Genomic DNA, 25,153 nt, shown 5'->3' with positions numbered 1-25,153 from the left:
CTATGCACTAAGTGAAATGGGCTGCCAAAAATTACAAGGAACCGGCACTCCAATACACCCTTTATTACACATAAAGGAGGGCATCATACACACCCTTGAAAAATGATGATTGATGGCCTGCTGGTGACCCTCAAAAACATTAGGAGCAAGGGCCTGATGCTGATCTGACCATCTAAAACATTATAGGTCAGGGTCTGCTGCTGAGCTGACCCTCTAAAACATTAGGGGCGAAGGCCTGCTGCTGATCTGACCATCTAAAACATTAGGGGCGAGTGTCTGCTGCTGAGCTGACCCTCTAAAACATTAGGGGTGAGGGCCTGCTGCTGATCTGACCATCTAAAACATTAGGGGTGAGGGTCTTCTGCAGAGCTGACTGTCACGGCTATGCTCTCGGGTTGTTGTACGTCTAGTTGTGGTTCCGTGTCTGGTCAGTGTTTGGTGTACTCTGTCCGGCATGGATGCTAGATGTTCCCCTGTTTGTCTGTACCTCCGGAAGGGGGTCCCTGGGGTTCCCCGGAGGGGGAACCAAAGATCTGTGCACAGCTCTGCCTGGGGCCACCATGCATCCTGTCCGCATGGGGGTCCAGGCAGGTACTGGTGTGCTAGATTCCTGGATTAGTTGTTTGTGCTGTGTCCTGTTAGGTGTTCAGGTGCCAGTACTCATGGAGTTTCATGGAGTCCAGCCGCAATTGTTGCAGCGGCAGGTAAGTGCTTTTTGTTTCTTGGCTCTTGCCTGCCTATCCAGTAGCTGTGCACTATCTGTCTTTCCCAGTTGCTAGGTTTGTGGCAAACTCCGGTTCATCCGTGTTGTGGATGAACCAGTCGTCTCCTTGCCCAGACCTTACTACCAGGGATCATCAGGGATAGTAAGGGCCCAGGTTCTGGTGCATGAGCCCTCCTACCATCTGGGTTCACTCATGCGGTTAGGAGGTCAGGGCGAGGATTAAGGAAGCTATAGGAGGTGACCTGCTCCCTGATCCCAGCATCCAGGCCTAGTTGCTTTCCTTATTTCCCGACATTGTACGTGGGGAGTTTCCCTCTCTCCCCACCATGACACTGACCCTCTAAAACATTAGGGGCGAGTGCCTGCTGCTGATCTGACCATCTAAAACATTATGGGCGAGGGCATGCAGGTGACCCTCTAAAACATTAGGAGCGAGGGCAGCCTAATAAGCATGTTGATATGATGGAGGAGGAGGACAAGAAAAGGAAAATTGTACCATATACCCTTTTTAGTGGTGGAAGGGGTGCATGGGAATACAGTGTATTCAATACACCATAAAAGACACATTTAAAGTGCCTTTATGTTCAGCCGCTTTCCTCTGGTGGAGTAGAAAAGTCAGGGGCAATCAAAGCCTTGTTCATTTTGATAAGAGTCAACCTGTCAGCATTTTCAGTTGACAGACGGATGCGCTTATCAGTTATTATGCCCCCAGCAGCACTAAATACCCGCTCTGACAAAACGCTGGCGGCAGGGCAGGCCAGCACCTCCAAGGCGTAGAGCGCCAGTTCCTGCCACATGTCCAGCTTGGACACCCAATAGTTGTAAGGCACAGAGGTATCACTGAGGACGCTGACATGGTCTGCTACGTACTCCTTCACCATCTTCCAAAACTTTTCTATCCTTGTGACACTAGGCCGCGCATCAGCGTGAGGGTGCTGGCGGGGTGTCATGAAACTGTCCCAGGCCTTGGAGAGTGTTGCCATGCCTCTGTTGGAACTGCTGTGTGTGTTCCCCTCGTCTCCCCTCCTTGGTTGCCCAAGGAAGTACGTACTCTGCTGCCAGGGTTGTCAGCTGGAAATTTTTGGAGCAATTTTTCCACAAGGACCTTCTGGTATTGCACCATTTTGCTAGTCCTCTCCACCACGGGAATGAGAGATGAGAAGTTATCTTGGTAGCAGGGGTCGAGAAGGGTGAACAACCAGTAATCAGTGTTGGCCAAAATGCGTATAATGCAAGGGTCACGGGAAAGGCAGCAAAACTGTATATATACTACAGAGAGCAGTATACTGTATATATACCACAGAGGGCAGTATATTGTACATATACTACAGAGGGCAGTATACTATATATACTACAAAGGACAGTATACTGCATATATACTACAGAGGGCAGTATACTGTATATATACTACAGAGGACAGTATACTGTATATATACTACAGAGGACAGTATACTGTGTATATATACTACAGAGGACAGTATACTGTATATATACTACAGAGGGCAGTATACTGTATATATACTACAGAGGACAGTATACTGTATATATACTACAGAGGGCAGTACACTGTATATATACTACAGAGGACAGTATGCTGTATATATACTACAGAGGACAGTATGCTGTATATATACTACAGAGGGCAGTATACTGTATATACACTACAGAGGGCAGTGCACTGTATATATACTACAGAGGGCAGTATACTTCAACCATTTTGTCACAGACACAAGAGGATTTATTAAAAAGGGGACTGTCATTCGCTCCAACATGTCATTTTGATCTACAGTACAGACCAAAAGTTTGGACACACCTTCTCATTCAAAGAGTTTTCTTTATTTTCATGACTATGAAGGCATCAAAACTATGAATTAACACATGTGGAATTATATACATAACAAAAAAGTGTGAAACAACTGAAAATATGTCATATTCTAGGTTCTTCAAAGTAGCCACCTTTTGCTTTGATTACTGCTTTGCACACTCTTGGCATTCTCTTGATGAGCTTCAAGAGGTAGTCCCCTGAAATGGTTTTCACTTCACAGGTGTGCCCTGTCAGGTTTAATAAGTGGGATTTCTTGCCTTATAAATGGGGTTGGGACCATCAGTTGCGTTGAGGAGAAGTCAGGTGGATACACAGCTGATAGTCCTACTGAATAGACTGTTAGAATTTGTATTATGGCAAGAAAAAAGCAGCTAAGTAAAGAAAAACGAGTGGCCATCATTACTTTAAGAAATGAAGGTCAGTCAGTCAGCCGAAAAATTGGGAAAACTTTGAAAGTAAGGGCTATTTGACCATGAAGGAGAGTGATGGGGTGCTGCGCCAGATGACCTGGCCTCCACAGTCACCGGACCTGAACCCAATCGAGATGGTTTGGGGGTGAGCTGGACCGCAGAGTGAAGGCAAAAGGGCCAACAAGTGCTAAGCATCTCTGGGAACTCCTTCAAGACTGTTGGAAGACCATTTCAGGGGACTACCTCTTGAAGCTCATCAAGAGAATGCCAAGAGTGTGCAAAGCAGTAATCAAAGCAAAAGGTGGCTACTTTGAAGAACCTAGAATAGGACATATTTTCAGTTGTATCACACTTGTTTGTTATGTATATAATTCCACATGTGTTAATTCATAGATTTGATGCCTTCATAGTCATGAAAATAAAGAAAACACTTTGAATGAGAAGGTGTGTCCAAACTTTTGGTCTGTACTGTATATCGAACAATTATACATGTCAACAGGCTAGCACGAATTTTGACTTTAAAAAAAATTTCCAGACCATGAATGATTCTTTTGATAATGTTTTGGATGTCAGTACACAGTATATTTCAATTACATCTATTTCTTCCTTAGATTTCAGGGAATTAGTACAAATAGCTTCTCTGCAGGAAATGCGCCAAGAGCAGGATGAGACTCACAAACAAAATACATCCAATTTTTTTAAAACATCAAACTGTGATTTTTATCCATTGCAATTGAGATCTCCTGCTTTGTAGTGTTGAGTATATTCTAAAAGCAAATTTTTATCGCGAATATCGGCACTTCGAGAATTCGCAAATATTTAGAATATAGTGCTATATATTCGTAATAACGAATATTATATTATTTTTTTTATTTTTTTAACACAGTACACATCAGGTGATCATCCCTCCTTTCTTCTAGCTTGTGGGCCAATGAGAAGGCTTTGTCACAGTTTAGCAACATCCCTAGCAGCCAATAGAAAAGTTGCCTACCCCTTACTACAGTCAGGTCCATAAATATTGGGACAACGACACAAATCTAACATTTTTGGCTCTATACACCACCACAATGGATTTGAAATTAAACGAACAAGATGTGCTTTAGCTGCAGACTGTCAGCTTTAATTTGAGGGTATTTACATCCAAATCATGTAAACGGTGTAGGAATTACAACAGTTTGCATAAGTGCCTCCCACTTGTTAAGGGACCAAAAGTAATGGGACAATTGGCTTCTCAGCTGTTCCATGGCCAGGTGTGTGTTATTCCCTCATTATCCCAATTACAATGAGCAGATAAAAGGTCCATAGCTCATTTCAAGTCTGCTATTTGCATTTGGAATCTGTTGCTGTCAACTCTCAAGATGAGATCCAAAAAGCTGTCACTATCAGTGAAGCAAGCCATCATTAGGCTGAAAAAAACAAAACAAACCCATCAGAGAGATAGCAAAAACATTAGGTGTGGCCAAAACAACTGTTTGGAACATTCTTAAAAAGAAAGAACGCACCGGTGAGCTCAGCAACACCAAAAGACCCGGAAAACCACGGAGGTAGGTGTATGTATGTCAAAGTCAACAATCAAGAGAATACTTCACCAGAGTCAATACAGAGGGTTCACCACAAGATGTAAACCATTGGTGAGCCTCAAAAACAGGAAGGCCAGATTAGAGTTTGCCAAACAACACCTAAAAAAGCCTTCACAGTTCTGGAACAGCATCCTATGGACAGATGAGACCAAGATCAACTTGTACCAGAATGATGGGAAGAGAAGAGTATGGAGAAAGAAAGGAACTGCTCATGATCCTAAGCATACCACCTCATCAGTGAAGCATGGTGGTGGTAGTGTCATGGCGTGGGCATGTATGGCTGCCAATGTAACTGGTTCTCTTGTATTTATTGTTGATGTGACTGCTGACAAAAGCAGCAGGATGAATTCTAAAGTGTTTCGGGCAATATTATCTGCTCATATTCAGCCAAATGCTTCAAAATTCATTGGACGGCGCTTCACAGTGCAGATGGACAATGACCCAAAGATTACTGCAAAAGAAACCAAAGAGTTTTTTAAGGAAAAGAAGTGGAATGTTATGCAATGACCAAGTCAATCACCTGACCTGAATCCGATTGAGCCTGCATTTCACTTGCTGAAGGCAAAACTGAAGGGAAAATGCCCCAAGAACAAGCAGGAACTGAAGACAGTTGCAGTAGACGGCTGGCAGAGCATCACCAGGGATGAAACCCAGCGTCTTGTGATGTCTATGAGATCCAGACTTCAGGCTGTAATTGACTGCAAAGGATTTGCAACCAAGTATTAAAAAATGAAAGTTTGATTTATGATTATTAGTTTGTCCCATTACTTTTGGTCCCTTAACAAGTGGGAGGCACATATGCAAACTGTTGTAATTCCTACACCGTTCACCTGATTTGGATGTAAATCCCCTCAAATTAAAGCAGACAGTCTGCAGTTAAAGCACATCTTGTTCGTTTCATTTCAAATCCATTGTGGTGGTGTATACAGGGAGTGCAGAATTATTAGGCAAATGAGTATTTTGACCACATCATCCTCTTTATGCATGTTGTCTTACTCCAAGCTGTATAGGCTCGAAAGCCTACTACCAATTAAGCATATTAGGTGATGTGCATCTCTGTAATGAGAAGGGGTGTGGTCTAATGACATCAACACCCTATATTAGGTGTGCATAATTATTAGGCAACTTCCTTTCCTTTGGCAAAATGGGTCAAAAGAAGGACTTGACAGGCTCAGAAAAGTCAAAAATAGTGAGATATCTTGCAGAGGGATGCAGCACTCTTAAAATTGCAAAGCTTCTGAAGCGTGATCATCGAACAATCAAGCGTTTCATTCAAAATAGTCAACAGGGTCGCAAGAAGAGTGTGGAAAAACCAAGGCGCAAAATAACTGCCCATGAACTGAGAAAAGTCAAGCGTGCAGCTGCCAAGATGCCACTTGCCACCAGTTTGGCCATATTTCAGAGCTGCAACATCACTGGAGTGCCCAAAAGCACAAGGTGTGCAATACTCAGAGACATGGCCAAGGTAAGAAAGGCTGAAAGACGACCACCACTGAACAAGACACACAAGCTGAAACGTCAAGACTGGGCCAAGAAATGGTGGAGGTGGAGGTGGAGGTGGAGTACTGGTTTGGGCTGATATCATCAAAGATGAGCTTGTGGGGCCTTTTCGGGTTGAGGATGGAGTCAAGCTCAACTCCCAGTCCTACTGCCAGTTTCTGGAAGACACCTTCTTCAAGCAGTGGTACAGGAAGAAGTCTGCATCCTTCAAGAAAAACATGATTTTCATGCAGGACAATGCTCCATCACAAGCGTCCAAGTACTCCACAGCGTGGCTGGCAAGAAAGGGTATAAAAGAAGAAAATCTAATGACATGGCCCTCTTGTTCACCTGATCTGAACCCCATTGAGAACCTGTGGTCAATCATCAAATGTGAGATTTACAAGGAGGGAAAACAGTACACCTCTCTGAACAGTGTCTGGGAGGCTGTGGTTGCTGCTGCACGCAATGTTGATGGTGAACAGATCAAAACACTGACAGAATCCATGGATGGCAGGCTTTTGAGTGTCCTTGCAAAGAAAGGTGGCTATATTGGTCACTGATTTGTTTTTGTTTTGTTTTTGAATGTCAGAAATGTATATTTGTGAATGTTGAGATGTTATATTGGTTTCACTGGTAAAAATAAATAATTGAAATGGGTATATATTAGTTTTTTGTTAAGTTGCCTAATAATTATGCACAGTAATAGTCACCTGCACACACAGATATCCCCCTAAAATAGCTAAAACTAAAAACAAACTAAAAACTACTTCCAAAAATATTCAGCTTTGATATTAATGAGTTTTTTGGGTTCATTGAGAACATGGTTGTTGTTCAATAATAAAAATTAATCCTCAAAAATACAACTTGCCTAATAATTCTGCACTCCCTGTAGAGCAAAAAATTTTAGAATTGTGTCGATGTCCCAATATTTATGAACCTGACTGTATATAAGAACCTCCCCAGCAGCTATTTTCTAAAGTTTATTGCAGTTATGAAGGAGACAGTCATTGCTGTGCTCTGTGCTTTATGTTATTACATTAGATAGTTAACTTATATATATAATTCAGATAGTTAGTGGGAGATACTGTAGTTTAGATAGTGATATAGTGTAGCTGGTTCTAGTGCAGGGTGTTAGGTAGTGTAATAGGTTCTGCTGTCCATACATACATGATACAGACACAGTGCTGTGATATCACAAGTTGCACGTATTGCTAAAAAATCTGCGCATCATTAATTGCCGAAAATTCGCAAGGGCAAATATATTGGAGCACTCTATCTGCATATAAAGCTATTCTAATGTTCTGCCGTGCCAACCATTTTCTCCAGTCTCAGGAAACTTATACCAGCTTGAAAAATGTAGCATAAGTGACCCGCGCCGGTATTTTGTGCGCATTACGTGAATCAAGAATATAATCTTGAATTCTCGAATATACAGTCAGGTCCATAAATATTGGGACATCGACACAATTGTAGCATTTTTGGCTCTATACACCACCACAATGGAATTGAAATGAAACGAACAAGATGTGCTTTAACTGCAGACTGTCAGCTTTAATTTGAGAGTATTTACATCCAAATGCAACTTTTTCTTGCAACTGTATATGTGGAACATCCCTTAGTTTCTATCTTTCATGCTTTACCTAAGATACATAAAGAAGAGTTTCCACCCCCTATGAGACCAATTGTTGCTGGTATTGGTTCTTACTACAGATGAGCACATTTAAAAAAAATTGATTCGCTGGTTCACCAAATTTTTCGGCAAAAATTTGTTTTGATCTGAATATATTGCGGCGAATTATGTTAAAAACTGCTATTTCCTGGCTGCTGAGAGCCTTTATAGTGGGGTAGAACACTGTGCCTTGCAGTAACGCGCATAGGGAGTCTGCTGTGGTAGTGAAATAATACTGTGAGTCAGTATGACAAGCAGATGTCAGGCGTCGCTCTTAGAATCACTGCACACTTCACTTATTTGGGCAGTCACGGGGCCAAAACTGACCAAATAACTCAAGTGTGAACTCAATCTTTTAGGTCGATGTTAGCGCCAAGAAGAAGCGCACTCCTTTTACACCATCATCAGCTGATTCCACATAGATGTCTACAGAACCTGTTCTATTAAACACTTATACAAGTAGAGCCCCCCGACAGAGTGGAGAGGGTGTCAGCAGTAAGTTTGTGTTGACATCACTGATTATTTTGACCCTTCCTCTGATCCGTCAGAATAATAACCCACAAAAACTGATCCTGTCTGTGGAGCATCCGCCTTTACTCGGTCAGCATTTGGTCAGTAATCCATCAGTATTGCTAATGCCAAAATGCAGGAGTGGATCTAAAACAGAGATGACACGTGAATGGAATATTTGCAAGTCTTCTGTGTTTTGTACCCACTCCTGCTTTTGGCTACCAAATCATAAGCCAATTCTGATGAGACCGTACAGGTCTTACAGCTGCTACACAGACAGGATCTGTTCTGCATCTCTTTTTTCCTTCCTTCTGAAAGATAAGAAGAAAGGTCAAATAAATCATGATGTCAGCCAGGCTGAAAGGCAGTCATGAAGTGGGGAGGGTGGGAACAGCATGAGAAGTCTACAGACTGGACCAATGACATAGTGGTGAGGTGAAAGCAGCATGAGGAGACCATAGAGTGGCCTAATGACAGAGTCTGGAGGTGGCGGCAGCATCACGAGGCCACCGAGTGGCACGATGACGAAAGATCGCGAATGTGGCGGCAGCATCAGGAGGCCACAAAGTAGCACAATAACAGATTCTGAAGGTGGTGGCGGCAGCATCAGGAGGCCACAGAGTGGCACACTGACAGAGTCTGGAGTTGGCAGCAGTATGAAGAGGCCACCGAGTGACACAACGACGAAAGATTGTGGAGGTGGCGGCAGCATCAGGAGGCCACAGAGTAGCACGACAACGAGAGATTGTGGAGGTGGCAGCAGTATGAGGAGGCCATTGAGTGGCACATTGACCGAGTCTGGAGTTAGCAGCAGCATGAGGAGGATACCACAGAGTAGCAAGGTGACAAAGTGTGGAGATGGCAGTAGCAGAAGCATCAGGATACCACATATGGTGACGCTGCATATGTTCACGCAGGGCTGTGGTGCCAACATTGGCACCCTGACCACGCTTCACCTTCTGCCCACATATTCTACATATGGCCATGTTAAACTCCTCCGGCGGCTTAACAAGAAAATGCCACGCCGCCGAGTATGTGATTTTCCCGCCAACAGTCCGCACTGACTGACTGTTACCGCTGCTGCTTCTGTGAACCCCTGCACCACTACTCACGGGCAGGTAGGCTGCTGCGAAGCAGGTGGTCTACCCCGGACACATTTGCTCCCGACCTCCCAGTGCTGCCACTCTGCTGACTCACAGGTATGCTTTTAACATATATAACCGCCGAAGTGAACTGAGAATATATTTTTCCTTATGTACTGAGATAGGCCACTAAACGCTTTTGCCACAAATAAGTGTACCAGTGAAGTGCGTATATATATTTTCTTTCTGTAGGCTTTCAACAAATATAACTGCAGAAGTGAACTGAGAATATATTTTTCTTGTTTGAAAAGATAAAAGCCACTAAAAGATTTTCAACATAGCACTTGCACCACAAGAACAAATTGCTGGAATGACAGAGCTGTCTAATGGCTATTTGGATCCCCAAATTATCTTTCCCTGCACTTGTCAATCACTTTCCTATCACTGTCCCTAGCGCCTTCTGACGTCTCTCCCTGCACTAAGATACTGTGAAATGATTCCTCCCTATCCTTTCCCTGCACTTATAAATCGTTTTTTCAGTTGTTTTTTTTTTACGACGTTTTTCCATTTGCTGTCCCTAGGGCTTTCTCACATCTGTCCCTGCACTCAGAACGCTTGAAAATGGCAGAATCTAAAATGGCTGCCGTATTTATAGGGCTGTGACATCCCAGGGCTGGCTGTGATTGGCTGCATGCATGGCATTATGGTTCAGCCCACCTTCCCAAAGTTCCTTGCCCCATGTCCTCACACGTGTAGTCGCCTTTTTAGCCACCATTTTAGGAAAAATTGCGATTCGTTACCACGTTGCTAAACGAATTTTTCCTGAAATTCGGATAGAATTCCACTTTCGCTCATCTCTAGTTCTTACTCTGAGAAATGATCAGAGTGGGTGGATTCTCTCCTGCAACCATTGGTACCGCTAATTCCCGGATATTTGAAAGATTCACGTACTGTAATGCAAGCCTGCGACAGTTTAGATGTAGAATGCTAATTATGAATGGACAACAGCAGATGTGCTATCGCTATATACCGATATTCCCCATCAATTAGCGATACAAGCTTTACAGTGGTTTCTGGTTTCTTATAGTGATTATACCTCACAGCACCAAGATCATATTTGTAAGGTTATGCAATTTTTACTCAAGCATAATTTTTTCATGTTTAATGGCAGTATTATTTGCAGCTGGCAGGAGTCTCTATGGGGGCGAAATTTTCACCTTCCATAGCTAATATTTTCATGGCTTGGTGGGAAAGACAGTTTTTATTTACGGAAGCTAACCCTTTTTTAGATAATATCAAGTGGTATGGACGCTACATAGACGATCTGTTGATGATATGGGTCGGCGATGTGGAGGACATTCCAGCTTTAGCTGAATACTTCAATGAGGGGATAGATACAATCAAATTTAGCATCCATCATGATCCGAAATCTATAGTATTTCTGGACCTGCATTTATATGGTGATGCCGCCAATTCAGTAATTTCAACATCAACCCATAGAAAAGAGACGGCTGGCAATACTACCCTTTTAGCGACTTCATGTCACTCACCTCATGTGACAAGGAACAGACTAAAGGGCGAAATGTTGTGAGCAAGACGCAACTGTTCAGATAGTACTGCATTTATGAGGGAAGCAGATAATATCGGTAGCAGATTACTTGCGAGAAATTATGCTACACGGTCTATAGAGGAGGCCAAAAAATGGGTTCTCTCTTTAGACAAAAATAAATAAATTTTTCCCCAAAGGGTAGTTTTCGATATGAAAATAACAAAAAAAAACATAAAAAAGGGAAGCCAGCAACTTTTGTGACAGGTTACAGTAAGGAATACCCGGAGATTTGTGATATCATACAGCGACATCTCCCTGTATTAAACTCAGTCCAGGAGTGGAAAGGGTTAGTCAATGAGGGGCAGGGGCGTCGTTAGGTCAAAAGATTCGGGCTGGAGCCCCGAATGTTTTGTCCAGTGCCTATAATGTTTTAGAGCGCACTCTTGCTGGAGGCGCCGGCCCGCGCCGCCGCCTCCTAGCTCATTTATTCACTTCACTTGCCTCTGTGTAATCTCGCACAGGCGCACTGGCAGAGGAGGCATCGTCGAGCAAAGTGCGCATGCGCTGTCTTCCAGCGCACCTCGTTTGACGATGCCTCTGCCAGTGCGCCTGTGCGAGATTAAGGCGCTTCTCTGCAATTACACAGAGGCAAATGAAGTGAATAAATTAGCTAGGAGGCAGTGCTGGGCGGGGAGGGGATCTGTGGATGACACTTAGGGGGATCTGTGGATGACACTTAGGGGGATCTGTGGATGACACTTAGGGGGATCTGTGGATGACACTTAGGGGGATCAGTGGATGACATTTATGGGGGATCAGTGGATGACATTTATGGGGGATCAGTGGATGACACTGTTAGCGGTTTTTCTCAGGCAGGTTTATGCTGGTATAAGATGAGGCATCAGACCTCCAACCCATGAATATTTCCCTGTGCAATGAATATCCGGTTTGCTTCTGATCAGGAGATAAATCTCAACCGTGAGTCAACATAGGTTGTTAAATATCCGACATCTTTATTTTTTCAGCACATACTTATAAGGCTTTTTGGGGGTGGGCGCATATTGTCTCTCAAGATCCAATTGGAACAATCCTGGTATTTCTTAGGAGGTCTTGGGAACGTGTGTTGTCAAAATATAGTTGAAACTTTGTTAAACAATGCTGGTATCTGCTATATACAATACTTGCAAAAGAGCTATTTTACATTGAACAGGTTTTCCTCTACATGCTAATAAGTTGAATAGGTTATCTCAGTTCGTTGTCATTGTATGTGAGGTGAGATGTTAAAGAACCTTTTGTTCAGGGATGCTGCTATTGTGTCCAGCAATGGCAGGGTGGGAGATATGTTAATTGGAGGTACTGCATTCTACAAGAGATGAGGCTTGTATAATATATAGGCTGGCTCACAGTATTTTTGCATAAAATTTTAATACTGCACTAAATCAAACAAAAACTAACTTGGTGTCAGCATATCAGCATACATACATGAAATGTGTAAGATAGGTATATAAAGTGCGGAGCTCACGCACAAACCTAAACAGCTGGAGTACTCCTAAAAATACAATAAGACCTAATGGCTAGATTGAGGCTGCAAGAGTTGTTCAATTAGACCGCTCGAATGTCCATAACATTAAATGCCAGTTTACCGGATAGTTGGAACCGGAGAGGTTCTAAAACGTCCTTGCTATAATCTCCCACAAGGGAAACTCAGTATTCAGGTGTCGTCTGGCAAATAATGACCGCACCTCCTCCGATCAGCAGTGCTCCACTTACTTGTTGCTGTGAGCCAGCCTATATTACTATTGATTTATTCTTTTTCTTTCAGCTGGTAACTGAAAGGCTGAGCTCCAGTAGTTTGCTGGTGGAGCCTTTCTAAATATTTAATAATAGTTTTGTATAATATATGTCTAATCTGTGATGTATCAAAAGTAAGATTATGAAAAATCCCTTTCAATCCAACCATTGATCCCAACTTTTATATATATATATAAAAACGGGATCACTGTACGTTTTCCTCCATCTAAGGCCGTGTGTGTGTGTATGTGTGTGTATATATATATTTGTGGGAGGAGCTGAGCGAGGAACAGAATAGGCATGCCTACGTACCGTCCTGACCTAACTGGCTGGAGTGTGCCCGACGCCAGTGACGAGGTAAGGCCTGAATAAGTGGGCCACCCAAGAGGAGAGTAAGAAGAAGGGGATGGGAGGGAGGGGCAAGAACCGGGCGCCCTCCTGCTTGTAGGAGGGGGTTTAAATAGGCTAAGTGCGCTCCTCCCACAATTACAGGCTGCAAGCAGCCTTCAACATTTGTGTGAGGAGCTGAGCGAGGAACAGAATAGGCATGCCTACGTACCGTCCTGACCTAACTGGCTGGAGTGTGCCCGACGCCAGTGACGAGGTAAGGCCTGAATAAGTGGGCAAAAAGAGAACTGGCACGTTGCAGGGTATGGAATATTTATTGAAGCATTGTGCCTACAATGCCAAGGAACAAAAGGCTCTGGATATCTCAGCCCGTGGATTCGGTATGTACCTTGCAAAGCAGGACAACCTCCAATGGCCCATCTTGCGGATGATGTGCGCCGGTACCTGGTGACTAGAAGCTGCGGACGCGGCCCCTATACGAAAGGAGTGCCCGGATATTGTGCTAGGGTTGGAACCCAACCCTGCGGCCAGGGTGCGGATGTTGGAGATGAACAGGGTTGAAGACAGGGGCTTGCTGTTGACCGGGAGCAACGGGTCATCTAAAGCGGGAGATGGAGGGAGGCCAGGAGCTCCTGGAGCACCTTGATAGGACACCAACAGTTGGCCGTAGGGTAAATATTCCACCTCCATGGGAGGACCGGCTTGATTGGCCTTGGAGGACGGAATGGACAGGATGAAGTGGTCGGAGTGCCAGGCGAGATGTCGCCTGAGCAAGGTTGCCCGGGAGATGGCGCTGCAGGTGAACTTCCCGGGTCGGAGGAACCCATAGAACCCGAGGTACATGGCCGCTTGTAATGATGCTTGCTGATTGGCCAAAAGGGAGACCGTCTAGGCCTACAGACAATCTGCGGAAACTCGCCTGACACTGGTTGCCTACGCACCCGGACCGCCGTGCTAACGCTGAGGGCTTGATGCCTCAAGCCTGGCGAAAAGCTGGAGCAACTAGCCCAGCCCGAGGGGACGCCCTGAGGTCCCCTGATCAGGAATCAGGGTGCAGACCGCCCAAATGAGATTGAGCAAACCATGATGTAGCAAAGAACACAAGAATGCCGTTTGAGTGGGAGCAGAGTACAATACCTGATGTAACCATAGTTGTCGAGATAATGGATGACCATGTCCAAACCCCCGTGATGACCCGGATCCAATGCAATCAGGGATTCAAAAATGCGGAACCCGAACCGGATAACAGAAACCACTGGATACTGCTGGAAAACCCAGAGCGTCTCAGGCCAATGTATCGGATCCCGAATGATTCAGGCAAATGTGTACCAGCAGCGGGAAGAGACCTGAGTGATTTCAGGCAAATGCGAACAACCTGCGGGAAAAGAGCTGAGAGAATCATGCAGATGCGAACAGCCTGTGGGCAAAAAGACCTGAGCGATTCAGGGAATACGTAACCTGGGTGAATCAGGAAAACATACGACCTGGAAATACCGCCAACCTGAAAGAGACAGGAAAATACAGAACCTGAGTGATTCAGGGAATACGTAACCTGGGGAAATCAGGAAAACATACGACCTGGAAATACCGGCAACCTGAAAGAGACAGGAAAAATACAAAACCTGAGCGATTCAGGGAAACCTAAACCTGAGCGATTCAGGAAAATACCTGACCTGAGCGATTCAGGGAAAACACCTGACCTGAGTGAATCGGGGAAAACGTAACCTGAGTGACTTGGGCACATACACAACCCGAACGATCCAGAACATGAACCTAGGCGACTCTGGAACATAAACCCGAGAGATCCAGGTAAAACATGGACCCGAGCGATCCAGGAAACACGCAACCCGCGCGACTCCGGGGAATTAGACCTACGTGAAAGGGTAATACGTGAATTTTGAGCTGATCTGGGAAATATATGGCCATGTCCAAACCCCCGAACCTGAGAATCATAAGGAAACAGGAATGAACATGGTATAGAAAGGATCGCAACCCAACCGAATCAACGGACAGCGCTGCCAACTCCCCGGTGATACCGGAGACCTAGGAATGGAGGTTCGTGATGAATGAAGGAAGGCTCTGAGCTGCAGAGAAGCGCCACGCCGCCACTCGGCTGGAACTTACCTGAAACCCGGCACCGTGGAGTGACCGAGCATGGAGGAGCCCTGCGATATAACTGAGGATGGATCGACATTCCGGTGGCCTGAGGCCCTGCTTACAGGAAATAATAAGCTTGCGTCGGTACGAGACCCGGAGAGAGGTGCGATCTGGTGGCACTGGAAAGAGGCGATGGAGAATCGGGATGCAACCTGGGCGTCATGGCCAACTGCTGGGTGACCCTGGACAGCCAGAATCAGAGCCCGAAGTCGCGCCGCATGCAACAAACCTGTGGAAACAGAAATCCAGACACACAGGACACGAATCGGGTAACCAGGAACCAACCGGACGCTGCTGAACAAATCCCTGAGCGTTACAGGTTGATGCATAGAACCTGCGTCATTCGGGCGATGCACTGACTCCTGAGCGGTTCAGGCGACATGGAATCCTAAGCAACGTAGGCAATTACATGCACCTTCATGAAGATGACGGTCACCCGGGAGGGTCGGGCAGTACCTTGAATCTGGTTGGACCTGGCCACTACCTACTCCCTGGGCGACCAGGGAAAAACAGAGACCTGCGTGAATCAGGGGAATACATAACCAGACTGTTCAGGAAAATATGCAACCTGGGAACAACTGACCTGGAAGAGGAAGGAAAACAAAACCTGAATCAGGGAAAACATGGCACCTGAGCGATTTCAGGGAAATACATGACACCCGAGCGAATCAGGGAGCACACCACCCCTGAGCGATTCAGGGAACACACCACACCTGAGCGATTCAGGGAACACGCAAGACCTGAGCAATTCAGGGAACACGAAAGACCTGAGCGATTCAGGGAACACGCAAGACCTGAGCGATTCAGGGAACACGCAAGACCTGAGCGATTCAGGGAACACGCAAGACCTGAGCGATTCAGGGAACCTCACCCCTAAGTGACTAAGGGAGGCAAAACACCAGAGCGATTCAGGGACCTGACCCCTGAGTCACTTAGGGAAGAAATGGCACCTGCGATTTTTGGGAACATGACACCTGTGAATTGGAGAAAACATAACCCTGAGTGATTCCGGGAAGACATGACACATGCGGTTCTTGGGTAAAATGACACCTGTAATTTGGAGAAAATCACGACGCCTGAGCGAATCAGGGAAGACAAAACCTGAATGATTCAGGGAAGACATGACACTTGTGACTCCAGGAACATGACCCCTGCGATCTGAGGAAAACATGACACCTGAGCGATTCAGGGAACATTACCCCCGAGCGGTTCAGGGACGACATTACCCCCGAGCGATTCAGGGACGACATTACCCCTGAGCGATTCAGGGAAGACATCACACCCGAGCGAATCAGGGAGGACATTACCCCTGAGTGACTTTTAGGGGAGACATACACCTGAGTGATTTTTAGGGAAGACATTACCCCTGAGCGATTCAGGGAAGACCTTACACCTGAGCGATTCAGGGAAGACATTACACTAGAGCGATTTAGGGAAGACATTACACTAGCGATTCCGGGAAGACATTTACACTTGAGCGATTCAGGGAGGACATTACACCTGAGTGACTTTTAGGGAAGACATTACACCTGAGTGACTTTAGGGAAGACATTACACCTGAGTGACTTTAGGGAAGACATTACACCTGAGTGACTTTCAGGGAAGACATTACACCTGAGCGATTCAGGGAAGACATTACACTAGAGCGATTCAGGGAAGACATTACACTAGAGCGATTCAGGGAAGATATTACACTATCGATTCAGGGAAAATTTTTATTTATTTATTTATTTATCTTTTAATTTTTATTTTTTATTTTTTTTATTTTTTCTCAGCAGTGCGGGCAGCATGCCAACAGCCGGCGACTCGCCCACACGGAGAAGCGGCGCCCACTGGACAGTGGCGGCTGTGCTGCTAGTCATGCCGCCCGGACCCCCGCACTGGGTAACATGAGCAGGAAGGCATGACTGCCATAGACAATTTTGGGAACATGACACCTGTGAATGGAGAAACAACTGAGCGAAACAGGGAACAAAAACCTGAGCGATTCAGGGAAGCCAGAGCACCGGCGTGCTTCAAGAAATACCACAAAAACACGAGTGCCTGAGCGGTTCAGGGGACGGCCCCTGACTGATTCCAGGAATTCGCAGACTGAAAGAACCCTGGACTGAAACCACCTGCTTGGGTTGAGGCCGCAGCCGGCCGGCAGAACCCACCCCCTGATCTGTGGGGAACAGAGGAACGGCACCCGCCGGGGGCTGGCTGGCAGAGGACTGTGACTCGACGTGCCGCCTGCCAGCCACCCCAAGCTCCCCGGGAACAGCCTGCCCCCCCCCCACGGCCCCTAGGTGACAGGACAGCTGAGGTGCTTGTGGGAGGACCAGGCATGGCCAGCAGGAGCGGCGCAAGCCCAGGAAGACAGGGATTGACCGGGACCCCGCCGCCTGACTGGATAGTTAGGCCATATTTACAGAGAACCTGTCCCTCATTTGAGGACCGCGGCGTCGACTAGTGCCCCAGTGCTGCTGTATGCAGGAGACGCCGCGCGGGTCCCACGACCGGACCTGCTCTAGACTGCAGGAAGAGAAGCGGGGGTGCGTCCGCACTGCCAACAGGGCTCGGCTACCCAGCCGGGACCACTTACCGGAGGCGCCGCGGTCTGGATTCCACGAGGACGCGAAACCGGAAGTGACGTCACAGAAGGTATCGAAACCGGAAGTGGCGTCACGGACGGGCGGAACTTCACAGGCCCTGCTGGCATCCGTCGACACATTGGAAAAAAACATAGCGCTACAGCCCCAGCCGCACAGGTACGCCGGCCGGGAGATACAAAACAGCCGGGAGCAATGCGGGAGGAGGCCGCAGAGAAGCCAGGGCCTCAATTAGTGGCGTCCCGGACCGGAGAAGTTGCGCCAACACTGAAGGGCCTCTGGAGCAGCTGCTACCAGGCAGACCAACCCGCCGCCGACCCGCAGGGATCGAGGAGCGGTGCATGCTGCCGGCCTAAGAACGGGCCCCCCTTTTTTCCTCTGGAAGCCAGGCGGTGGTCAGGACCCGAGATGACGACCGAAGACGCGACCGGAAGTGACGTCAGGTGCTGGTAAGGCAAGAACCGGGCGCCCTCCTGCTTGTAGGAGGGGGTTTAAATAGGCTAAGTGCGCTCCTCCCACAATTACAGGCTGCAAGCAGCCTTCAACATATATATATAACGTGTGTGTGTGTGTGTGTGACACATGAAGACACTAAAGACTATGAAGGAGATAAAAAATAACTTCTGTGTAATTTGGCGCACAGTAGGAAAAAATCTCCTGCATAGTGAAGAGAGAGAAGAAAGAAAAGTAAGAAAGAAGATAAGGCATGCAAGCTCTACACATAGATAGGATATTCGGGTTAGATCGTTTACTGGGCTAACCCCGCCCTCCATGGCACATGGCTGCCCAGTGATATTACAGATAGGCAGGTACATTCCACCTCATGCCTTGACCAATAGAAATACTTTTTAGACCTGGAAGGTACACATTCGCACATTTCCCGAGAGTGGCGGTGGGTGGTGCTCAAACACTCACCATCCACTACCACACCCAGAACATGCGCAAATGCTCCCAAATGAATCAGCCTTCTTTTAAACAAATGTGGCCCTAATCGGACAACATCCATTTAATCTGGTACAAATATGCTACTGACCCACAGTGAATCTCTGTTAGACATGGTTCCGAAAGGGGGGATCAGTCCTTGAGGAAGGTCTTTCAAAACAGGGTCGACCAAGAAAGGTGATATAGCATTCACATGGACACCAGTCCCACCAACCAATGTTCCATGTTGGGGCGCCCATGGTTCAGTGAGACCGGCATCAGTGTGCCATACCCCACCGTTGCTGATGAGGACCCGCTAGTAGCCTTCACTAAGAACATTGCTCTCAGAGCAAGCAGCCATTGGATCCCTCTCAAACCAACGGTGGCGGCTTTCACATGGGAAATAGGGACCTGAGTGCTGATTTATAGAATTTCCCTTGCAATGACCTGACCCGATCATGCTCTCATAACCGTAATCAGGTCAGACCTTACACAGGGAGGCATATAGAAAATAAACCTACATACCATTCCTAAGCTAAAAAGAAAGTCTACTATAGTCATCCTATGCTTAATAAAACTTTCCATGACAGTTCCCTCCTCTCTGTAATATGTCCCCTGTGTTCTTTGAGTCTCTTGCTGAATCTTCGGTTTCCTCAGCTTGCCCTCGTCGATTGTGGTGCTCCTTGGGTGTTATTGCCTCCATGATGATGCTCCATCCTTTGGTTCGATTCTTCGGGGAGTTGACTCTGAGGCAGGTCCTTATGTGGTAAGGTGTGGCGTGGCGATGAACGTTTAGTTAGACATCCTTTCCATCAAAGACATAGGTTGATCCGTGGTGTATCTGGGAGCTGCGATTAGGATGTGATTATCTGCACGTGACTGGGCGATCCGATCGATCAAACAACAGGAGCATCTCACCAGGATATATGATAAAGAGAAAAAACAACAACATGAGGATATATATACTCCTATTTCCTTCAAACAGTTACCTATGGAAAACAGGAAATCTCCAAAACCACCCAAAGCTGTGAAACGATTCTATCCCTCATTTGTAATAGCCCTATCTCAATTACAGTGACCTTATCCATATGGGCCTGGACTTTATCCCTGGTATCTGCAGTCCTCTCCTATAAACTCACAGAAACCCCCCCTAAGAAGCTAAAAGATAATCCAGCGCCATCTTTTCCTGTAAGATGAGGGTTGGGTTGGTGCACCTGTTGGCAAGGGAAACAAGAGCGAAATATCATCATAGTCAATGTTTAATTTCTTAATCAGTTTTGCCACATATTCCTCTTGCATCTGCTGCAAGTCTCTAGGCATCAGAATTAATGGACTCATTGTCCATGGGGTTGGGAAGGATCTTCCCATCCAATTTACTACTCCTCCCTTTGACCATAGACCGTTAAGAGTCTTTGGTCATCCCTTGAATCTTTAATGCCCTTGCATATATTGTTCTACTGGGCTGTGCAGACTGTACAATCGGTTGATTAGCATGCTCAGAGAAAACCTGTTCCTCAGGTTCTGTAAATCCATGAACCTGTGGTAGAGTCAAGTGTGCGCCTATCTCATCATCTGATTCTGTTGTTAATTTTGTTACTAAAGGGTGCAATGGCAGATATGGGGGTGGGACAGGAGTTGGAGTCACAATGGGGGTTTTACTTTGCTGTCTTGTATTTGAACTGCACAAGTCAGTCCAAAACTTTTGCACAGATAGCCATGCTTGGCCACAAGTTTTCATATACATTTTATTCCAATGAGGGTCTCCTTTGCACCATGGAAAGGTGTCTATGTCATTCAGACATAGGCCCTTGATCATGGCCATATGAAAGTCTGAAAAAGACCCTTCTTTTGGGAACGGGTCAGTACATTTCATTTCTTCTGTCCATTTACACATATTATCAACCCAAGGATCAGTATAAAATGGACCTAAACACCTCTGGACAAACATTTTTGGACTTTCCCCCAATCCATTTTTAGGAGACAGTTTCACCGTAGAGTGATTCGCAGCAGATTTTCGGAACATGATTTTCAGTTCTAAATTAAAAATTCAGTTTTTTTTGGATCCTCCTTACCATAAGAATTGCCCATTTTTACTTAGCTAAAATATACAGTGAGATCAGCTGAATTTGGAGCTTTATCAAAGGATGATTATGTTTGTGTTCAGTGCAAAAATACTTACTGATAAACCTTGCTTATCAGTTTATGTGGTTTTTATCCTATTTCTTCTAATTCAGGTTCATAACTACTCCTGAATTTATGGCAGATTTTAAACTATTTATGGCCAATTTTATACCTTCAATTTCAGCATAAACTCACATACAATCTATACATAATCTATACACAGTCTATACAGTAAAATTCAACCTTATCTATATATAACGACTAAATATGCTTAAGCAACTATACAGCAATATACAGTTTTTAGCAAAGGATATTCGTTGCACACAATACTGTTTTTCAGATTAGGGGACTCCAGACCCCATTTTTTTCAGGAATATCAGATTCCTCTGGGACTTCAGATCCCTCTATTTCTTTAGGAATATCAGATTCCTCTGGGACTTCAGATCCCTCTATTTCTTTAGGAATATCAGATTCCTGGGAGACGCTTATCAGAAGCGCTTACCGGGTTCAAATAATCCACTCTTACAGTATAGGGCAGTAATAATATATATCTTAAATATAGAATCACTTACCCGATACTGTATTTTGGTGGATCCCACCTTCTGACACCAAACTGTTAGCGTTTTTTCTCAGGCAGGTTTATGCTGGTATAAAATGAGGCATCAGACCTCCAACCCATGAATATTTCCCTGTGCAATGAATATCCGGTTTGCTTCTGATCAGGAGATAAATCTCAACCGTGAGTCAACATAGGTTGTTAAATATCTGACATCTTTATTTTTTCAGCACATACTTATAAGGCTTTTTGGGGGTGGGCGCATATTGTCTCTCAAGATCCAATTGGAAAAATCCTGGTATTTCTTAGGAGGCCTTGGGAACATGTGTTGTCAAAATACAGTTGAAACTTTGTTAAACAATGCTGGTATCTGCTATATACAATACTTGCAAAAGAGCTATTTTACATTGAACAGGTTTTCCTCTACATGCTAATAAGTTGAATAGGTTATCTCAGTTCGTTGTCATTGTATGTGAGGTGAGATGTTAAAGAACCTTTTGTTCAGGGAGGCTGCTATTGTGTCCAGCACTGGCAGGGTGTGAGATATGTTAATTCGAGGTACTGCATTCCACAAGAGATGAGGCTTGTATAATATATGTCTAATCTGTGATGTATCAAAAGTAAGATTATGAAAAATCCCTTTCAGACACTGATGGGGATCTGTGCATTACACTGATGGGGATCTGTGGATGACATGGTATGCAGCTGGAGAGAGAAAACGTAGCCTGATGTGAGGCACTGGGGGGCTGAAGAGAGGCTACTGGGGGGCTGATATGAGGCACTGGGAGGCTGATATGAGGCACTGGGGGGCTAAAGAGAAGCACTGAGGGGGGTGATATGAGGCACTGGGGGCTGGAGAGAGGCTTCTGGGGGGCTGAAGAGGGGCACTGGGGGCTGATATGAGGCACTGGTACCTGATATGAGGTACTGGGGGCTTAAGAGTGACACTGGGGGGGCTGAAAAGGGGCACTGGGGCTCTCATCTGAGGTCTGATTGGGGGTCATTTATATTGGGGTCTGATCTGAAGTCTTATTGGGGTCTTATTAACATTGGGGGTCTTATTGGGGCTGTCAGCTGAGGTCTGATTAACATTGGGGGTCTGATTGGTGGTCTAACCTCGGGTGTAATGAAAAATATTTTTTTCTTATTGTCCGTCTCTAAAACCTAGGTGCGTCTTATAGGGCGAAAAATACAGGTAAGTTTAAAAATTATTTCTTCTCCCTTCATTATATTGATAGTGTGGGTCTGTATGTATGCATGTAGAGTTTATTTGTGTATATACAGTCAGGTACAAAAATATTGGGACATCGACACAATTCTAACAATTCTAACATTTTTGGCTCTATACACCACCACAATGGATTTGAAATGAAACTAACAAGATGTGCTTTACCTGCAGACTGTCAGCTTTAATTTGAGGGTATTTACATCCAAATCAGGTGAACGGTGTAGGAATTACAACAGTTTGCATATGTGCCTCCCACTTGTTAAGGAACCAAAAGAAATGGGACAGAATAATAATCATAAATCAAACTTTCACTTTTTAATGCTTGGTTGCAAATCCTTTGCAGTCAATTACAGCCTGAAGTCTGGAACGCAGAGACATCACAAGACGCTTGGTTTCATCCCTGGTGATGCTCTGCCAGGCCTCCACTGCAACTGTCTTCAGTTCCTGCTTGTTCTTGGGGCATTTTCCCTTCAGTTTTGTCTTTAGCAAGTGAAATGCATGCTCAATCGGATTCAGTTCAGGTGATTGACTTGGCCATTGCATAACATTCCACTTCTTTCCCTTAAAAAACTCTTTGGTTGCTTTTGCAGTATGTTTTGGGTCATTGTCCATCTGCACTGTGAAGCGCCGTCCAATGAGTTCTGAAGCATTTGGCTGAATATGAGCAGATAATATTGTCCCAAAACACTTCAGAATTCATCCTGCTGCTTTTGACAGCAGTCACATCATCTATAAATACAAGAGAACCAGTTACATTGGCAGCCATACATGCCCACGCCATGACACTACCACCACCATGCTTCACTGATGAGGTGGTATGCTTAGGATCATAAGCAGTTCCTTTCCTTCTCCATACTCTTCTCTCCCCATCACTCTGGTACAAGTTGATCTTGTCCTCATCTGTCCATAGGATGTTGTTCCAGAACTGTGAAGGCTTTTTTAGATTTAGTTTGGCAAACTCTAATCTGGCCTTCCTGTTTTTGAGGCTCACCAATGGTTTACATCTTGTGTTGAACCCTCTGTATTCACTCTAATGAAGTCTTCTCTTGATTGTTGACTTTGACACACATACACCTACCTCCTGGAGAGTGTTCTTGATCTGACCAACTGTTGTGAAGGGTGTTTTCTTCACCAGGAAAAGAATTCTTCGGTCATCCACCACAGTTGTTTTCCGTGGTCTTCCGGGCTTTTGGTGCGTTCCTTCTTTTTAAGAATGTTCCAAACAGTTGTTTTGGCCACGCCTAATGTTTTTTCTATCTCTCTGATGGGTTTGTTTCGTTTTTTCAGCCTAATGATGGCTTGCTTCACTGATAGTGACAGCTCTTTGGATCTCATCTTGAGAGTTGACAGCAACAGATTCCAAATCCAAATAGCACACTTGAAATGAACTCTGGACCTTTTATCTGCTCATTGTAATTGGGATAATGAGGAAATAACACACACCTGGCCATGGAACAGCTGAGAAGCCAATTGTCCAATTACTTTTGGTCCCTTAACAAGTGGGAGGCACATAAGCAAACTATTGTAATTCCTACACCATTCACCTGATTTGGATGTAAATACCTTCAAATTAAAGCTGACAGTCTGCAGGTAAAGCACATCTTGTTCGTTTAATTTCAAATCAATTGTAGTGGTGTATAGAGCCAAAAATGTTCGAATTGTGTCGAAGTCCCAATATTTATGGACCTAACTGTATATATATGTATGTGTGTGTGTGTGTGTGTGTGTATGTGTATATAATATATACATACATACACGTGCGGCGTGTTTGTGCTTTAGGGTGCGCACCCTAATGCAATAGGCTGCGCACGTCTATGCTGGTGGGATTTATTTTTAAATAAGGCTATTCCTAGCCGTCTGGGCAATCCCACAGATCATCCCTCAACCCCCCTTGTACTTGTTCCGCTACTTGCAGGTTGCACGGGCATGAGTTCAGAACTTCAGTCACTTCAGTCCGAAGTTCTGAACTCATGCACGCTCAGCCTCCAAGTAGCGGAACAAGTACAAGGGGGGTTGATGGGTTCCAACTTCTGTGATTAGTTTATAGTTGGGGGGTTTGCTTCATTTTAAATTCGGCTGACCATAGGTTAAGATGATCTGTGGGGTTGCCCAGACGGCTAGGCCCTTCACTGTAGTTATTAACCCCTTTCAGCTGTCCCCCATTCACTGAAGGGGTGACTGCTGAAAGGGGTTAATAACTACTGTGAAGGCCCCCGAAGCCGATGAGGGCGTGTCTTTATGGGGTGGGGGCGTGGCTTTATGTGGGCTCGTGTCCCGGATGTCTTCAGACCCTAGCAACGCCCCTGATGAGGGGGTTAAATGTGTGGCCCGCAGAGCCACAACCATAGGACAAAAAAATCAGCCCCAGCCTTTTCCAGGAATGATCAGCAACTCCACCTATGTGGCTCCCCTATAAATGTGTCAGTAACAGATGTATCCGCTGTAAATACATGTCAGTGTGTCACAATGTGACATCTACTGTGAACGGCAAGAATGACACCATGAGACAATATCTGAACGGTAACACAGATTATGCCGGTTATTTAATCACCTGCAGAGATTGTCTTCTACAATATGTAGGTTGCACTACAAAACAAATAAAAAGCTGA

Source organism: Bufo bufo, chromosome 1, assembly GCF_905171765.1.
Source record: "Bufo bufo chromosome 1, aBufBuf1.1, whole genome shotgun sequence".
Classification (NCBI taxonomy): Eukaryota; Metazoa; Chordata; class Amphibia; order Anura; family Bufonidae; genus Bufo; species Bufo bufo.
The sequence above is the reverse complement of the archived record's forward strand: the minus strand, read 5'-3'. Positions refer to the sequence as shown.